The 19,363-nt window shown below is 47.0% G+C and overlaps 1 protein-coding gene across 3 annotated transcripts in view; it reads left to right on the top strand.

Moving 5' to 3' along the window:
- Positions 1 to 19,363, top strand: part of ATP11C (ATPase phospholipid transporting 11C) — a 1,508,462-nt gene that overhangs the window by 1,222,825 nt on the left and 266,274 nt on the right. The window lies entirely within an intron of this gene.

The raw sequence follows: 19,363 nt of genomic DNA, 5'->3' as shown, positions 1-19,363 counted from the left end.
AAGACACATTTAGGAGTGGGATCAATGGGTGTTTTTAGCAGGCAGTACTGGCATACCTTGGCACAGCCAACATGGACTGGTCTACTACTACCAGCCATAAAGCATAGTAAATTCAAGAGACCCTCTTCATTACCAAAATATGCCCGGGTATAAAACTGGTGGAGATGGTTGACACATATATCCTTGTAAAGGTATTGTTCATCAGTGTCAAACCCTCCTCCCCATGGTACACCTAGGAATTAGCTGAGAGCAAAGGCACTATCTGAGTATACAAAAAACATTAGTGGAAAATGTGCAAACCTGAGGACTCCGTTGCCAATAGGGCTTTAAGCAGAACATGTCGGGCCCCGATTATTGAAACCAAAGCCTCATGCTTACTCAACAATTGCATCAGCCTCTAATGGGAAAAAAAATGCTCTTCGGAAGAGTCACACTGTGTGAACACGTTGCCAGACCCAGAAATGCAGACACCTTTGGGAAATGCAATGACATCTATGGTTTCTTCATTAGCAAAATCGACATTTGCAAACACATTGATGCCTTCTAACCATGTGTTCTGCTGTTGTATGTCCCACCTAACTCCGCCCTAGCCGGGACTGACTTCAACCCCTCCCCAGTGCCATCTCCCCCATCTTCAAGGATCTCAGCAATACACTTGCATTATTAAAGCCAACCACCTATATGATGACATCCTACCATCTAACATCCTAAAAAAAGATCTTGGGTCATGCTCTCATCGCACTCCTTCAGATTGTTAATGCCTCCCCCAACTCTGGCATTTTCTCAAACTGCTTGAAAGCCGGGTTTAACTGCACACTAAGAGATTGCCAACTACCGAACAATCACCAGCCTCCCATTCATTAATTAAATCCTTGAGAAGGTAGTGCCAAATCACCTTCACAAGCAAATCAACTGGTGAGAATTGCTCCAAAACTAACAATTGGGGTTCCTCCTAAATGGAGCACCAAAACAGCCACCATTAGGACGAATTTTCCGTACCCCAGATCATTGATAAAGGGAAGTCCTGCTTTACCCATCCATCGCCTTCGATACGGTAGACCACCAGACTCGGATCAGCCTCCATGCAGATAGAATGGGCTTTGCAGGAACAGTTCTCAACTTGTTCTCCGCCCCTCTCTCTGACAGCTTCAAAGCTTTCCAAATGGGCACCTTCAGATCTGTGCACCACTGTTACATGCAGAGTGCTGCAGAGCTCAATCCTCTGCCCAGTGAACATTATACATGGAACTGCTGGTGTCAGTCCTTGATGACCTAGATATCTTTCTACACCAGTATGTTTGTGACACCCAGCTATATCTTGACCCCACACCATCACTCGCCACAAGCAATGTCTTGCTACCATTCAAATATCGATGGCAAGTGCATACCTAAAACGTGATCCAAATATATTTGTATTTAATTATTATTTATATAGTGCTTTAATCCAAAGCGCTTTACAGTTTAACAACCCGGAAACAACAAACAAGGAACAAAGAAGCAATAACAGTATACATGATTCAAATCAGGAAAACAGCATGTGGAACAATTTGCATTTGAGAACGAAAAAGAAAGGAGGGGGAGCGGAGGATAAAAGAGCGAGAGCATGGTGAGTTGAGGGAGAATTAGGGAGGATGGAGATCATGGGGAAACAGGGAAGATAGAGGAGCATGGAAGAGGGTATTGGGAGGAGAGAGAAGAGGTGAAAGGGAGGGGAAGGAGTCAGGGAGGGGCACGAAGAAGGAGTTCTTTCAAGAAGGAACGGAAGGAAGTATAGGTGGAAGTGGAGCAGATAGTGAAGGGAAGGGAGTTCCAATGAAGGGGGCCTAGGAGCTGAAAAGAGCGGAAACGAGAAGAGGCACAAGGAGGAGGGGGGACAGAAAGTAAGAAGACATCAGCCGAATGAAGGGAGTGAGAAGGGGTATAGAATGAGATTAGAGAGGAGAGATAAGGAAGGGCAAGATCATGAAGAGATTTAAAGACAAGACAAAGGAAGTGAAATTTAAGTTGGGAATGGAAAGGAAGCCAGCTTGGAAAGTGAGTTGTAGATGGAGTCATGGGGAGAGAGAAGACAGAGGGTATGGATGGCAGAGTGGTAGATGGATTTAAGGGGGGGGCAAGATGAGAAGTAGGGAGACCGAAAAAGAGTGAAGAGCAGTAGAAAAGGCTAGAAAAGATAATGTAGGAGATTAAGAGCTTAGTAGCATGGAAGGTGAGAGAAGAACGGAATTTACGGATATTGAAGAGGTGGTAGCGACATGAGCGAGAAGTAAGGGTAATATGGTGAGGAAAAGGATGTGTCAAAGTAGATTTCAAGATTCCTGGCATGGGTGGAAATAGGAAGATTAGAAGGGGGAAAATGAATAGAAGGAGAGGGAGAGGGGGGAGGGAAATGTGTTAGAAGGGAAGAATAAAACCTCAGTCTTGTCAGTATTAAGAGAGAGATAATAAGAAGACATCCAGTTTTTAATGGCGGTGAGACAGAAGGTGAGATTTAGATGTAGATCAGGAGAGAAGGAAGAAAAGGAGAGGAACAGCGGAGTATCATCAGCATAGAAATGATGAGAAATTCCAAAAGAGGAGATGAGAGGAGCGAGAAGAGAAGTATAGAGAGAGAATAAGAAGGGTCCAAGGATGGAGCCTTGGGGCACGCCGTAGTCCAGAGGGAAGGCGAGGAGGTTCGACCACCCCAAGAGACAGTGAAATATAACAGAATATGTGTTCCTCAACCACCCAACCAAACAGAAAACCATCCAAGAATGGCTGAACGAGGTGCACCTGGATGGATTAGCACCCCCAATCTGCCCCCTCTGCCAAATCCCTTGGGTTCATCATGGACAGCAACATCTCCTTTCAACAGCACATAAACAAGAAATCCCAGACTGCTTGGTACCAGATCATGCTGCTCTGCAAGATCTTTCTTCCTCCCAGAACTTCTGGACCATGGTGCACGCTCTCGCGATTGATCACATTGATGGGATAGCACCCTCTTTGCTGGGTTCCCCATGGTACACCTGGCTCCACTTGTCGATCATGCTGAACGTGCCTTATCACCTGTTCTAAAAAATTGACTACATCACTCCCATTCTGCATGACATTCACTGGCTCCCTATCCCTGCCAGGATCCTTTTTCAAAACTGCCTGTATAACAAAAAAGGCAACCACTATTTGGACGCCTACTTACCTTGCAGACATACTTAACACGTGGGGTGATACATGATCCTCCCCGAACCAGATCATTGACAGCATAGAAAGTAAACCAGCCAGCATGGTAGGACCAGGAAAAATGATTTCTCATGCTGTGCCCTGGCATATTATAGCTCCAACCCAGTGCCAATCAGCTCTGCTCCAACGCTCCTGCAGTTCTGGAAAGAAGTGAAAACCCTACTCTTCGGGGAATTTCTAGGTGTGACTTTCTTCCTAGTTCTACAGCCAACTCAGACCCATGGTCAACTGCCCTCAAAGTCTTTAGCACTATTTTGTTTCTCTAAAGCTAGGTTTGTGCTTTATAAAATAGAAAAACAAATTGGTTGGAGAAATCAGGTCCCCAGAAATAAATGCAATATGTTGTATGTCCTTTTAAAAAACTGAGCACCACATCTGATTAATCAACAATATGCGCAGACACTGAAAGTGGAGAGATTGGTTCTGTGAATTGAAAAGTCCCAGAGATACCACTAACTGCACCTAACACCATTAAAGATTTTGCAGAGCACGACCTTCAATGGATTGCATTCTCCCACAGATTCCTCATCTGATAGTTATCTGTTTCAGAATCAGCCGTTCAGTAACTTTCCGGCAGGGAGCGTAGTGCGGCTCATCGTCGACTCCGTCGTGACTCAGCCGCACCACTCCTTGACACCGAACGTGACGTCGGCAATACATATATAATGTCACTACGCCCCCATAACTGAGACCCAAGCCACTCCTAGCCTACGAGTTCACAGACATCCTAGACAAAGTTCTACAGACCGAGATAGCATTGCCTTTTTAATGCAGCCATATCTGACCCCATTGAACACTGTGGAAGAAGCCATGTTCCATTGCAGCCATGGATGCCGAGCTGACCACAAAAATATAAGCCAGCCAGAGGGGATTTGCCCTTCCTTTCGGCTCACCCTACTCCAGATAGATTGGTGGTCCAAGCTGCCACGTTAAGCTCACAGCAATCCACATCCACCTCCAACCTTTCTATGGACAGAGTCCGAGAAGACTGATGCTCTAGCAACATGGCTATAAAGGCAGTCAACGCCTTCGCCAAATGTTCTCGCATGCTTTGGAGAACAATAGCTGAGGCGGCTGATCGTCTCCCAGCAAGGGAGGTTAGAGATGTATTTCTAGATATGATTAATGATGGGAAGGAGGTGGTTTGTCAGGCTCTTCAGGCGGGACTGCGTAGGCCGTGTCATGGGAACGTTCACAGTGCTGAGGAGGGCAGCATGGTTTATAGTGATGGTTCGACAGCCATAGTTTCGAATGGCAAAGTTTCGACAACAAATGCGTCGATAAAATGCATTTAAAAAAAAAGAAATGGTATGGGGGGGTCCCCCTGCCAACCCCTGTTGTAACCCTTAACACCAATTTTAGCTAAAAAAAAAAACCTTTACCTAACAAAAAAAATTCATTTTTTCGATTCATTTTTGTCGAAACTTTTGCCATTCGAAACTATATTTTCAAAACAATGCCTGGCTACCAGGCGGCATACCTCCACAGCTCAGGTTTCTGACCTAACATTCGAACCAAGCTCCTAGACATGGCATGTGACTGCCAAAAGCCAACTAGTCATTCGAAAAATGTACAGAGACAAATCTGGTTGCAAGGTCTTTAGAGCTAGCGCTAAAACAGGTTGCCGAACAGTCCTTCGACTTCTCCTCTACAGGCAGGAGCTACAGGCGGTATATTCCTCTAGAAAGGAAAGCACAACTGCCGCAGGTCAATCAGTGTGTGACGAATTGCAGGATTCAGTCACTTCTTCCCGAGGGGGAGCCTTTTCTTGTGAGGCTAGCAAGGTCTGCATGCTGCAGAATATTACCCACAGGGGTGGTGGAAAGCGGGATTTCGATTTCACCTGAGGAGAGACGCTAGATGCCCACAGGCCTTATTTTGGTCCCTCCCCAAGGCATCTAGATTCGGCTAGCCTCAAAGTCAGGGTTGGTCTGGAAATGTGTTTTGGATGTTATGGCTGGCGTCATTGACCCTGATTTCCATGGGAATAGTGAAATCCTTCTGCACAACAATGGGAATCATTCCTATGCAGTAAAAGAAGGAGAGAAAGTAGCCCAAAGGATCCTCGGAAAAAAACATGTTCCCCCTACCCCAAGAGTTTGAGATTCAAAAAGAAACAGAGAGGTTCAAGATGGTTTGCAGAGGGAGATCTCCCCATAGTGGAGACCTGCCAAGAAGAGGTAGAGGAGGTTGCACCATTACCTGACACAGACTTTTCCCAGAGAAATGACCCAGTCCTCATAAGGCCTTTAGTAGGGTAACCACTGAGGAAGCCACACAGCCAAGTGAATCCTTTCTTATTCATAAAAAAAGGATTGTTATATCGTGGGGCTATAATGAAAGAGGGATGTGGCGAACATAGCTAGTGGTTCCTCGAAGCCATAGAAGAATTGTTTTAGAGCTGGCCAATTCACATATGACGGTGGCTTATCGAGGCATTCGAAAAATCCAGAGTCCGAAAATAACCAGGTTCTACTGGCCCAGAGTTTTTGCCAATGTTCAACATTTTGTTTTGACCTGTGAGATCTGTTAGAAGACCGCTGCAGCTCCGGTTCCCATAGCCATATTACAACTGTTTCCCATCATCTGCGTTTGAATCTCTAGAATAGCGATGAACATAGTAGTCCCACTGGAAACCTCTAAATTGGGAAATCCCTTTATTTTAGTTATTATGCCACTCAATATCCAGAAGCCTGTCCCCTGCGCAATAACACTACACAACAGATATTAAAACATCTATTACCCTTCATATCCAGAGTAGGAGATCCTTACTGTCCAAGGCACTACCTTCATGTCCTGCATAAAGCAAGATGTAAATGAGTTGCTTAATATCAAAAGCCTACAAACGTCTGTCTACCATCTCCAGACAGATGGTTTGGTAGAATGTTTTAATCACATGTTAAAAAGAATCTTGCACAAGTTGGTGGAAACCAACGGGATTAACTGGTATATCAAGGTATTCAGACCTTTTTCTGTGAGGAACCCGAGGGCGTCCTCACTTCTTTTTCCCCATGATCCTTCTCTCAGGTGGCCAGGGAAAGGTCATTGCTTTTTGGATCCCGACGCTGTGGGGGGGATATGTGAGGGTGAATCACCTGGGTGGATGGAACTTGGGGATAGGATGTCCTTGGGTCAGACATGGTATCCCCATTTCCCTTTTCACAATCAATCCTCTGTCACTAAAGCCTGTGTAGGCTACTGTCAGCCCTTCCCCTTTTCTTCCCTGAGAACTGTCCCCCAGAACCACCACCTTAGTACTGGGATGAGGAAGTACTGGGAGACCAACTAGGAGGACACATCCTCAATTGACTGACACAGATACATATCAGAGACAAAAGCTAGTTATACATGCACCCTTTATTAAATCGGACAGTTCCAGACACCTTTTTGGTACTGAGACGAAGAAGAGGGCTATGGAGGCATACCGGTGTAACAACCAGGCATGTCCCGCTAATGGTGTTCTCCATAGTCCGACAATTGAACTCAATGACTCATACCTGGGGTCACTTAACACACCTTATGAATATAAAAATGCCAACTGCATTGAGAGAAGGGGAACTGGCTGGAGACCCAGGTGTCGGGAGTCGCGTTGCACAGGAAAAAGAGACGCCCGGGCTGTGGTCGGCCGTTAGAGGGTCTGGAGGTCCTGCTATCCTCCTGAACAGGTCAGCGCAGCAAGAGCTGTAAAACACCCATTGACCCCAGCCCCTGCGGGAAACTAGGAGAGCAAGCAGTGCTCTCCGTGGATGCCGCAAGTTTGGGGAAGCTGAAAAGCTGAAGGAGCATTGAGAAGCCGCCGCAAGGGACGCCAAGCAAAAGGAAGCTGCCGTGTGCAACCATTGAGCGTAAAGCAGGGAATCACTGCTACCGGGGTGCCGCAGTAACTTATGACAAAGTCCTTTTCGAATGCCGAACGATCTGAAAGTAATTGAAAGTACTTTTGAATGCCAAGTACTTTCGAATACCGAGTGAACTGTAAGTTATTGAAAGTACTTTTGAATGCTGCACAGAGTGAAAAGGAAGTTGAGCCATTGTGAATGGATTGAAAGCAAAGTATTACATGTGGCAGATACCACAGAATGTATTGTATGACACACGTATTGGCAACGTCAAGAGAATACCAAGAAGGTTATGAAAAGGAGAAACCAAGTATTGGCCCAAAGTTGAGAGGGGCACTAGAAGTACAGGTTAAGAGGAAGCCTGTGTTGGCAAGAGCAATAAAGAAAAGTGTAACTAAGTGCATGGTGCCAAGCAAGTCACGGTACAGTGTCTGAAGAGTGTGACACTGTGAAACCCCCTAAACATCACTGTCAGATGGAAGCAGTGGCTAATTGTTGATGGAAGCAGTAAGAAGGGGTATCGGTTGCGTGACCTGCAATGGGAGTACCGTGTCGTCCGACAACTGCGCCTAGACCGAGTGCCCTTCATGGAAAAGCTAATGAAAGTATGCAGAAAGAAACTGGTGTTTTGCAACAGCCTTATATGTGAATTCGAAGTTAAGAAACAGAACTGCCTAAGTGAGCTGGTGAAAAGTATTGGTATCAAAGGAGCTGGGAAGTGTCCAAAAGAACTGTGTTGTTTTTGAAAGCTGGAAGATTTGAACGATTGGGGAAGGGAACCATGATATTTTGTGAACTGTTTTGAACTTGGTGAAGGGGAAGCTGATCTTAAGCCAAGAACTCGAATAAGCTCTGAACTTTCTTTTGGACACTTTTCTTTTTGATGCTGACATCCCTATACATTGTATACAGTTAGTTGTGATGGCAAGTACATGTTTTGGACACAGACAGACATTTGATTTGGACTTCCTGACACAGGCTATCCTTATTTTTCTTTAGGTAGGGAAATCCCACCCTAGTATAGGGCAAGTTAGGCCTTACCCCATCCTGCATTTTAGTTAAATAAAACATCTGAGAACACATTCGAAACTGTTGTCTGTGTCTATTCCACGATGCCTTCACAGTTTGCAGTCCGGAGAACCCAACAAGCATACCTGAGATATTCCCTGTTTGAGTCCCTCTATGGAAGAGAATCCTGGGATGTGTTGAACATGCTGGGAAGAAAGAGGTGGCTATTTTACCAATTTCCCAATCCGCACAGAAATTAAAAACATATGGCAGCAGTAAGAGAAATTGTCAAAAAACATCTGGGACAAGCCCAAGAACAACAGCAAGCAGTCTATAATAAACACACAGTACCATGGTCCTTTTCAGTCGGACAGTCAGTCTTAGCTCTTCTTCCAACGTCAGTGAATAAGATGATTTGAAAGTGCTATGGGCACCTGTGAAGTCGCAGAAAAAAAAGGCCCCTTGAATCACCTTATATCCCAACCAAATTGTCATCAGAAAACACAAGTCTGTCATGTCAACCTGCTCAAGGAGTGGAAAATAGACCATAGCATGGATGGACACGAAAGTTTCTATGGCCGCTCACCTTACTGACAAATACGGGAAACACATTGATTTCCCCCCATCTGTCATCTTCCCAATGACATTAGTGACTTGCAGTCTCAGTTTCCAGAGTTAATTTTGGACCAACCTGGTACAGTTGCTAACTTCTTCCACCAGATCCGAATGCTGGCAGGGAAGACTGTAAATCTAGAACCCTACAGGGTACCTTAAACCTGGATGAAAATCATTGAGAAGGAGATAGAGGAGATGCTCAAGGCTGATATCATCAAGCCCTCTGAGAGTCATTGGTCCTCCCCTATTATCTTAGTGACCAAGTCTGATCAGTCCTGGCATTTATGTATAGATTTCAGAGAACTTAATAAGATATCTATCTTTGACAACTACCCTATGCCACGGATTGATGATCTAAATATATAGTGACAATAGACTTGACAAAGGGTTGCTGGCAGGCTCCTTTAAATCAAGACGATAGGGGAAAGACTGCCTTCTCTACACCACAGGGCCTATTCCAATTTAAGGTCTTACCCTCTGGCCTTCATGGATCTCCAGACACTTTTCAGAGGATGATGGACAAAGTACTAAAACCATACTCTGTGTTCTGTGCGGCCAATCTGGATGACCTAGTGGTTCACAGTAACCGCTGGCTCGAGCATGTGGATCATCTGTACTCGACCACCCATGCTCTCAGGAGTGCCGGTTTAAAAGAAATCCTCGAAAATGTCACCTGTCCCAATCCACTGTAAAATATCTTTGATTTTTCATTGGGAATGGCCTAATCCAGCCCCAGGCTGAGAAAGTGAAGGTTGTCAAGCAAACGCCAACACCAAAGACCAAACAAACTTTTGTGCCTTCCTAGGATTAACCGGTTATTGTAGGAGGTTCATCCCAAACTATTCCACCCTGGTGGCTAACCTAACGGATAAGCTAAAGAATTCCCAAACCCAGAAATGACTCTGGAAAAAGAGGAATCAAGCAAGCTTTGAAGTTCTGCCCAAACCCTTCCTTAAGATGCTAGACTTCAATAAAAAATTCCTCTTACAAACAGATGCATCGAAAGTGGGTTTGGGGGCAGTGCTCTCTTAAGAATATGATGGAATTAAACACTAAGTGTTATATACCAGTAGAAAGCGTTTTCCCACAAGAGCAATCTTATGCTACGCTGAAACTGGAAGCCTTAATGATTAAATGGGCTTTCATACACTTGAGGGTATTATTTGACCGGGAGAAAATTCGGGTTGGTTACAGACCATTCACCATTGACCTTGAGAAAGGACATTAACCCAAGAGTAATTAGGTGGCTCTTGGACTTATAACCTTTTTGTTTCTCTGTTGAACACTGAAAGGGTAAAGAATAAGGAAATGTCGACTTTCTAAACCGGTTTCTTGTTACTGCAGATGGGTAAGCCACAACTGTAAGGGGAAGGGTATGGAGGTGAGCCCTCTCCGCAAAGACCCTCCCTAGGCATCTGAGCAAGTGGGACCACACAGGCAGAGACTCCCCCCTTAGGGGACAAGGAGTCCTGGTCCTTTGAGGAACTACCTAGACCATCCACCATAGTAGCATATATGGGACTATCAGATATGAACAACATTATACAATCCGGAGACTTGGCTGAAGACAAACTAAAATACCCCATTATGCACAAGGAGGAGGATCTCTCTCTTTTTAGGGTGAGACGTACATTTAACTGAGATAATGATGCTAGAAAGAGAGCACGCTGAGGAGAGGCAAAGCATACAGAGAGAGAGAAGAGCTTAAGCAGGGAAGCCCCTTGACAACGTGACGCCTGGAGGAGGCAGAGCAGAGGAGAGTTGCAGAGCTCACGACTTTCAGAGGAGTCCTGAGCATCAGAGGGAAATGCTGGCGGCTCAGTGTTTCCAAGCATAGAGAACCCAAGGAGAGGTGATTCCTTATTCCAGTGGTGGCAGGACCATGACTTCCTGGTGTGCCGTATGCCCGTCGGACAGCGCCAAAACCACCCAGCGGGGGAGTCAACCTGACGCTCTGCGACCCACACAGCCTACCAGTTAACGTGCGTATCTTGCCCTTTTACGCATGTAAATATGGCAAATACGGACCATTTAATTTTGTACTGCGTACTGTGTACGCTTTGATTTCTTCATTAAAAAAACATACTTTCCACCACTAGATGGCAATGTAGCATTTCTTTTGTCAGCAGCATAGCCTTCTTATGCATGATGGTGAATTTCCAACTGAAAGACCAAATCTGTGACAGCTAAGCGAGCAACACAATAAAGCACGCACCCTTTTAAAATGTGTTCATACCCATAACGTATGTGTTGGATAAGTTTTACTCTCTTGCAGAGGAGAAAACTAATTTTTACTCTCTTGAAATTGCATTTACGCTCTAATTTGAAAAATCATGCGTAAAATACTCCCACCTCAAAATCGTATCTGGAGCACTGGACCCACATCTAGACCCGGTCATAACGAGAAAACGGACTGAGTGTGGGACACTGACGACAAGGAGAGACACAAGATCCAGAGCAAAGGAAGAAAACCAGAGCGAGCACTGAGCCTGAGAGCGTTCCCCTGCAGATACAGAGGTAACAGGGGAGAGCAGGAGTGCCAGGAGGCTGCCAGGGCATCGTTATGGAGCAGGGGAAACTCGTCCCAGTGAAATTGATGAGCTACTAAATATAAATCCTGGGTCGAAGAATTCACAATCTCATGGCCCTGACGGAACTTCAATTAATCTCCTTAAAAATAATGTAGAGTTATGGACCGAATTTCTTTACAATAAATTCAAACCAATAGTTGAGTTCTCAATGATCCCAGTTTCCTGGCATCAAGCAATTATAGCGGCAATCTTTAAAAAAGGAGGGCAGGAGTCACTGTCAAGTTATCGCCCCAATTACCTTCTTAAATGTCAGTTAATATGGTTTTGAAGGATCTTAATCAGTGGGCAGAAAGCACACACAGATCTTCAAACAGGATATAGGAAAGGGATTGGGGCGGTGATGCGTTGTACGAAGCTTTCCTCGTGTATGGCTCAGGCAGGGCGAGTAATGTGTGGAGTGTTGTAAGTGGCAAGTCTGGATCTCTACTCAACCTTTGATAACGTAAATAGATCTAGATTGTGGGAGAAGTTGGGTTGGTGGGAGGTAGGTCCAGGATTGCTGCTTATGCTACAACAGTTCTATTCTAATAATGAGGTAAGACTGAATGTTGAGGGAGATTTCTCTCGTACTTTAAAGGTAAAAAAAGGAGTCTGTCAGGGCTGTGTAATTGCACCGTCACTTTCAACCTATATATAGCCGATTTGTGGGAACACAGTCTCAAATGGGAAGCGTACCCTCCAAGATTTAATAGTCGGAGAATTTATTGATTGATTGATTGATTTGTTATTTATTATGCGCCTATACACAAGTGTTTCAAGGTGCAACAAGGCAAGGGAGGGGGAACAAAGGGAGGACAAAACAACTGTCTGTCTTACTAGGCCTCGTGTCATTGAGATTGTGCAAGTGCGCAACAGGAAGTGCAGGGGGAAAGGTACATGGAGAAGTGCACCCAGAGCAGCAGGGCCCTGAGTTAAATGCAATGAAGGCTGGGACTACATGGGCAATCCCAGCCTGGTAGTGCAAGGTTAGGCAGGCGGCAGTGCAAGTTGGGTCAGGCGGCAAGTGCAGGGGGACAGGACACGGTGGGGGGTAGGGGCGGTCGTCCCTTAAGACTCTGAGGACATCGAGCAGCCAATCAGCCGACAGAGCAGGAGCAAGGGAAGGTTAGCAGGGGAGAGGGAGCGAGAAAGAAAAGGAGAAAGGGGAGGTTTTGAGCTTCCAAACTTAAGTAAATCCGGCTTAAGGTGGAAATGAGGCAGGGAGGCCGTTACAGAGGGAGGCACCTGCAAAGGAGAGATCTACTCCCCCATTCTCTGCTTGGAGAATTGACTCACCTGCTGAGAGTTAGAGGTAGACGAGCAAAGGGTTCTAGGAGGAAGGTACTTAGGAAGGTACTTGAAGGTAATGAGGGCCACAGCCCCAGAAAGCCTTGTGGATGATGCAGAGGGTCTTAAACTTGATCCTTGCAGCCACCAGGATCCAGTGGAGGGATGTCAGGGCTGCAGGGATGCAGTGCCTGGGCTTGAGGCCAAGTATAACTCTTGCAGTCCTGTTCTGGATGAGTTGAAGAGGGCAAAGAGTAGAGATAGGGTGTTTGAGAAAGAGGCTGTTGCAGTAGTCCACCCTAGAGAGAACCAGGGCTCTGGAGACAGTGAGGTTCTGGGGGAAGGTGAGAAAGGGGAGAATACCTCTGAGGAGGAACAGCTGGAAATGGCCTTCTTGGCAAGGTCCGTCATGTGTGGAGAGAAGGAGAGAGTGGAGTTGAAGATGACCCCATGGATCTTTGACTCACAAGAGAGAGAGAGGAAAAGTAGGAGCAGGGGTCCCAATGAGAAGGATCTCAGTCTTACTGGCATTAAGGCAGAGGTCTTTAGAGGCGCACCATGCCTGAATAGTGGGTAGATAGTCAGGGATGAGCGAAGAGGAGGAGTAGGCTGAGGGTAGCCTGAAAGAGAGCTGCTTGTCACCTGCATAACACTGAAAGTTATAGGAAAAGGTAGAGATCAGGAGGACCAAAGGGGCCATATAGGCATTGAAGAGCCAGGGGGAAAGGTTGGAGCCTTGGCGAACATCACATGTGGAGAGAGAGGTGGTGAGGAGAAAGGACCTAAGCTGAACCTGGGAAGGTCGGTCCAGGATGAAGGAGGACCGCCACGCCAGAGCCTGATCCGTGATGCCAAGGGTCTCACAGAGACGAGTAATCAGGATGTTGTGGTTGAACGTGTCCAATGCAGAGGAAAGGTCAAGGAGAATGAGGACAAAGGGAGAGCTAGAGTCAAGATTAGAGAGCAGATCTTCACAGGTGTTCAAGAGTGCAGTGTCTGTGCCTCTGGCTGCTCTCCATCCAGACTGATGGTCATGGAGACCACCCACAGATTCAGTATGGAGGGTTAGCTGGGAGATAGCCAACTTCTCCAGGAGTTTGCCCTGGAAAGGAGTGACGGAGATCGGGCGATAGTTTGGCGTAATAGTGGGGTCGGCGGAAGGATTTTTTGGTAGGGGTGCACGAGAAGAGAGGAGAAAGATCCAGTGGTGATGGGGTGATTACATAAATCGGCCAAGGCTGGAGCGGGAGAACCAATGTTGTCCTTAATGGTTCTGGAGAAGCAGGGGGTCACCTGTTTGGATGAGACTTTCATAGACCAGACTGGTCTGGAAACATCTTCCGGTGTTACAAGAGAGAAGGTGAGGATGGAAATGCCCAAGGAGGGCCTGTGAGAGCTGGCGGGAGAGAGAAGAGAAGAGGAGGAGAGTGCGGACAGGATGTCCTGGGTTTTAGTGGTGAAATGAGAAGTCAGAGCCATGCAGAGGGCCTGGGTAGGTGCAGAAGAGGTAGATACTGCAGTAGGATTGGCCAGCTCCTTGCAGATTTTGAAAAGTTTGCCCGTGTTGTTAGAGGCAGCAGAGATGCATGCTTGAATGTGGACCCTCTTCTTAGAGAAGATGGAGAGTCTGTATTGCCTTTGGAGCAGGCGGCGGGCCAGTTTGTCAGAGGGTGCACCCTAAGCTCCTCACTTCCCTTTTGTTACGGAGTCATACCAAGAATTGCATTTAGTGGCAGGCTTTAGGCGGATCCTCAGAACAGGGGCAAAGATATCCAGAGTGTTAGAGATGGAAAGGTGAAGGTTGAAAAGGGCTTTGTCCGGATGGGAGTCAGCCGCATGAGTAGGTGGGGAGAGAAAGTGGAGGCAAAGGCAGCCACTGACACTCACTTCATAGGTCGAACGACTGCGAAGGAAGGTGGCAGTGCTGGGTGGGCCTTTGTCAAGGAAACAGGAAGCTTCAAGTGAGGAGAAAGAAGAAAGCGGTCAGTCCAGGAGAGAGTAGTACGAGGATTAGAGAGGGAGATGTCTGAAGAGATGAAAACATCCAAGGTGTGGCCCGGCAGAGTGAGTCGAACCAGAGGGTAGAATGCAGAGGAAGAGAGAGTTGCATAGGTTGCGAAAAAGCCAGAGGAGTCTGGGTAGTCCAGGTGGATGTTGAGATACCCAAGGAGGAGAAGCTGGGAGGTAAAGGAAAGGAGAAAGGAACTGAGGTCAGCCCATTCAGAGAGGATGAGGGTGACCTGGCCAGGTGGCCAGTAGATTTTGGCTACAGTCAGATAGAGGCTAGAATAGAGAGAGAGAGAGCCTACAGACTAGCCATTGAAAGGAGGAATAGGTCTTCGTGGGCATGATGGAAGCAGGGATCCACTTAGGAAAGATCAGGGCCACTCTGCCTCCAGTCCTATTGGGCCTGGGCTCGGAGAGGATCTTGTAGCCCTCTGCGAGGAGTGTGTCAAAACACATGACAGAGCTGGCCTTGAACCATGTCTCACTAAGTGCGAGAACATCCAGGTTCAGGATTTCAAGGAGGTGGCAGATGTAAGAGGACGGTTTGACAGCAGAGCGGGAGTTGAGAGTAGCACGTGGAGCAGGTTGCCACTTCTGAAAGACTTCCGGGGGGGGTGGTGAGCTACAGGGGAGAGGAGTACCAGTCGGATGTGACAGAGGAGCCAGAGAGGTAGAAGGAGGAGGCGGCAGAGGTGCCAGAGAGGTAGTGGATGGCAAGGGAGTCGGAGGGGTGGAGGACGGAGGTGGCAGAGGAGCCAGAGCGGTAGTAATTAGTATAAGAGCCAGAGCAGTAGAAGGAGGTGGCAGAGGAGCCAGAGAAGTGGTAGAAGGAAGGAAGTTGAGGAGTCACGGGATGCGCCTTTCAAATAGTAGAAGATTGGGCTGAGGGCCCTGTACCATGACGGTGCCATTTAGATAGACATTAATGACTCTGGAGGACTGGAAGGGGGCCAAGAGGACCTCCAACCAGGTGCCACCATTAATGGGAGAAGAGGAGGCAGGAGAGAGAAGTGCGACCATATGAAGGGTTCATAGGTTGGGCAAAGGAATGACAAAGAGGATGTCTGTGAGAGTCTGTCTGGAGGAAGCACTGACATAGGTGTCAGTGATGGGAAGGCCTGGATTGGAGACCAGGGTGTCCTTCATGAGCTTCTTCCTTCCCGTCCTAGTAAGAAGAGTAGGATAGGCGATAGAAAAACAGTTGGAGAAGATGAGGGAATTGATAGCACCATAGTGGTTGTGATAGAGAGAAGAGAAAGGAGGAGAAGAGAAGGAAACACTGCACAGGGCAATGCCCCATAGGGTGCACAAGGAGTGGATTTGTGAAAGGGGGCGGGGGTAAACAGGAAGCAATGGGCAAGAGTAGAGCACATACAGAGAAAAGAAATAAAGGGCAGCAACAGGCAGTGAGTGGGAAAATGGTGGCCGCCGACCAAGCTCAGCTCAACCTAGAGCGGTAAAAAGGCAGCAGTAGTGTTCCAAGCATACGAGAAAACCTAGAGAAAAGGAGAAAGGCCTAGTGGACACAGCAAGCACCCACAAACATTAGTCAAGAGGGGAGATGCAAAGAACAGTGCTAGAGGCCAATACATTCACCTAGAGGGGAAAAATGCAGAACAAGCAAGGGCAGGGGAAAGCAGAGAAACAGTGATGGAGGCCAAACAATCACCTGCAATTGCACTGGATATGCGGACAACCTACTTTTGTTAGATTTTACACACCGGCAGGATTGCAACGCTCACTTCATGGGATTTTTTCTTACCTGACTGCCAGAAAATTAGTCATGAATCCTGCTAATTCAGTAATCATGACGATCAATAGTAGGAAGCAGAGAAAACACTATATTTGGGTTATAAATCACGCACCTGTAAAAGAAGTAGAATCATTTTGTTATCTAGGTTATACCTTTTTAAGGAAACATTTTTTTAATATATATAAAGGAGAGATGTTAAAAAAATGAGAGCATATATTTCTTTGATCTAAATTCATTTAAACATTAGTTTATGTGCTTATTCACTGTGTCCGATAATAGAATTTTCTCATATGAAGATCGCTTCAATGGTGCTATGTGGAACCGAAAGGGTCTTCTTTCCTAATAGGAAATACTTAAATATTTTAGAAGGTCATATTTGGACGGAAGTTCTTAGTATGTCTAGATCGGTTCCACTTAGTGTCATACGGTTGGAGTTGGGTTTTCAATCCTGGTGGTCTCAGTATATCAATAAATGCATTGCCTTGTACAAGAAAGCCACAACTATGGAGGATCCCAGTTTAGGGGTCATCCTGGGAGGGACTATAAAATATGATTCTAATGTGTATTTGCGTAAATTCAGAAAAAGGTGTACTGGGTTTATGTAAATGGTTGATCTTATTGATGATGATACACATCGGGTTATAAAGCAAAATATTTGAAATTGGGAAGAAAGTATGGACAGTGATGATTTATTTAGACTAAAACTGTACAGGGGTAGGTCCTTTTGGTATGTAACTTAAGGGGAAATTAAATTGTACCTAAAGAAGTTTCCCTCACAGTTCCACAGAACCTGGTACTTAAGATTCCGCCTCAATTGCCTCCCAACTTTGGAGCTTATTGGTCCGAGACTCAATATTCCTATAGATTGAAGGACCCGAGTCTGTGCCAGAGTGAGTGTACTAACACCCTGTACCATGTGTTTATGGACTGCCTTTCGTCAGTAGCACAAAGGATAAAATGATTTGGCCCTTTTGTATCTTCAACTTCTGCCGTCCTATCCCAGGGTTTATGGGAAAGATGAATGAATGGAACACAAGTTTCTTTAATATTGGCTTTAGTGAGGTTTTTAATAGTAATTTATTATGAAATGGAGTTGGTTATAGAACAAGGAAATATGATTTTAAACATACATATCAGACCCCTTGCAGGTCTCGGATCAGGTGGCTCAGGATCTTGCGTGGTGGGCCATGTGCAACAACTTCCTGAAGGGCACGTTGTTTCGCCAACTTTGGCACGAAGTGACTGTGGTCACAGTCTCAGCTCTGACTGGTTGGGGGGCTCACCGGTCAGACCTCATGGTGAGCGAACTGTGGTCTCCTGCCGAGTCTCTGGAACACATCAACTTGCTCGAGTTGAGTGCGATCAGTCTGGCCCTGGTCGCTTTCCTCCCCTCTGTGAAGCACAAGGCTGTCCTGATCCTGACGGACAACAATGTGGCCATGCACTACCTCAACAAACGAGGTGGCATAGAGTCCTTGTTTCTGTGCACAGAAGCAATGTGATTGTGGTTCCGGGCTCTGGAGAACAGTGTCTCTCTAATGATTGCTCATCTGGCCAGACAAAAGGGTATCAGGTAATAAATTTGCAGCAAAAATGTCACCGGTAAAAATAATCACGGAAAAAATGCTGTGGTTTGACCCGGTAAAGGTGTACCCCATTCTCCAGCATGGGGTCTGGCATGGATTCACATGCTCGTGAATATTCCCCGTCGTCAGGCTGGGAATCCTCGGCAAAGAAAAAATCAGTATCATTTTCGTTTCTGATCTGTCTTTCTTAGTAGTAACCAATCACTGGTCTCTGGGTCATACTGCCCCCAGCCAATGACTGCCCTCTCCCTAAGCCCCTCCCCTGGCAGCCATCCTCAGATTTTTACCACACGTTCAAGTGTTGGGAGTCCTCGTACTATAGCTCTCGAGCTTTTACTGTGCTTTGCGTTTTTTCAAAGAGTTTAATCTCATTTTTTCGGTCAATCAAGCCTCAAGCTCCACCGTTTCTACTTCCGATCAACGGGGATCCGTTTCGGAATTTTCTATGCCCCTCAAGGGCGAAGTTTTCGTCGAGTTACGCTTCTTGGAGGATTCCAGAAGATTTAAGGCCTACCTCGTGGACATGGCCCAGAACAAGGGAAGCTCGACACCCGGATCCAAGCTGTTCAGGAACTGCCCTGGATGCGGATTACAGAAAGTTTTCAAGGAGGATGAGCATTCGAGATGTCTCTACTGCCTTCACGAAGACAAGACGCACGTGGAAAAGGACTGTGCGTTTTGCAAGAACCTCTCGGAACGGACTATGAGGGATCGTCGGACCCGCCTCGCCAGCTAGCTGGAGAAGAGCCCAGCAGGTGAGAAGAAGAAGTCAGAGAGGTCTTCTAAGTCCTGTGAGGGCGCTCTGGCGACGGGGGCCCAACAGAAGGCAAAGCACCGTGAGTCCGCGGGCACTGGGAGCGCCGGAGGGTCAGGCTCCTCGGCTGCCAGGCAGGGCGCACTTTCACAGACGCCATCAACCATGAGCCAACGCTGTGGCTCGGGGAAGAGAAAATCCGAGAACCCAGCTAAGCTTCTGGAGAGGCCCCGGTCGATCTCGAAGGGATAAGCCGAGGGGGAGCGGAGCGGTGACCCCTCCCCCAAGGTGAAAGGCCTCAAACGCATCCCAGGTGGTGAAGGCCTTGATTCATCCGGTGAAGGCTTTTATTGAGGGAGTCGCGGCAGCCCTGGCAAAGCCTGTGGAGGCTAACCCAGTGGAGGTGACCTCGGGGCCCAGAGTTTCCCTGCCTCCACAGAGGGAATCCTCTTTTTAGCCCATCGATAAGACCCACGTGAAGACCCCGGTGGAAAAAGAGGTGGGGGTCGGTGGCCGTGACGGACACGGTTACAGCCTCTGAGGAGGAGCTGGTTGAAGTCGTGAAGGGTCTCAACAAGAGGTTCGAGGAGGTCCGGTCCCACGGGGGGAACCCCGAGGAGGTGGACGAAGAGAGCGACAGTGGCGCCGACGAGACTCCCATGGAGGAGGAGCAACCATCGCAGCCAGTGCCCAAACCTCAGGACAACTCGGTGGCCATTTTG

The sequence above is a fragment of the Ambystoma mexicanum genome, chromosome 5p, assembly GCF_040938575.1.
Source record: "Ambystoma mexicanum isolate Mex_15411 chromosome 5p, UKY_AmexF1_1, whole genome shotgun sequence".
Lineage (NCBI taxonomy): Eukaryota > Metazoa > Chordata > Amphibia > Caudata > Ambystomatidae > Ambystoma > Ambystoma mexicanum.
This window is presented reverse-complemented; position numbering and strand designations above follow the sequence as displayed.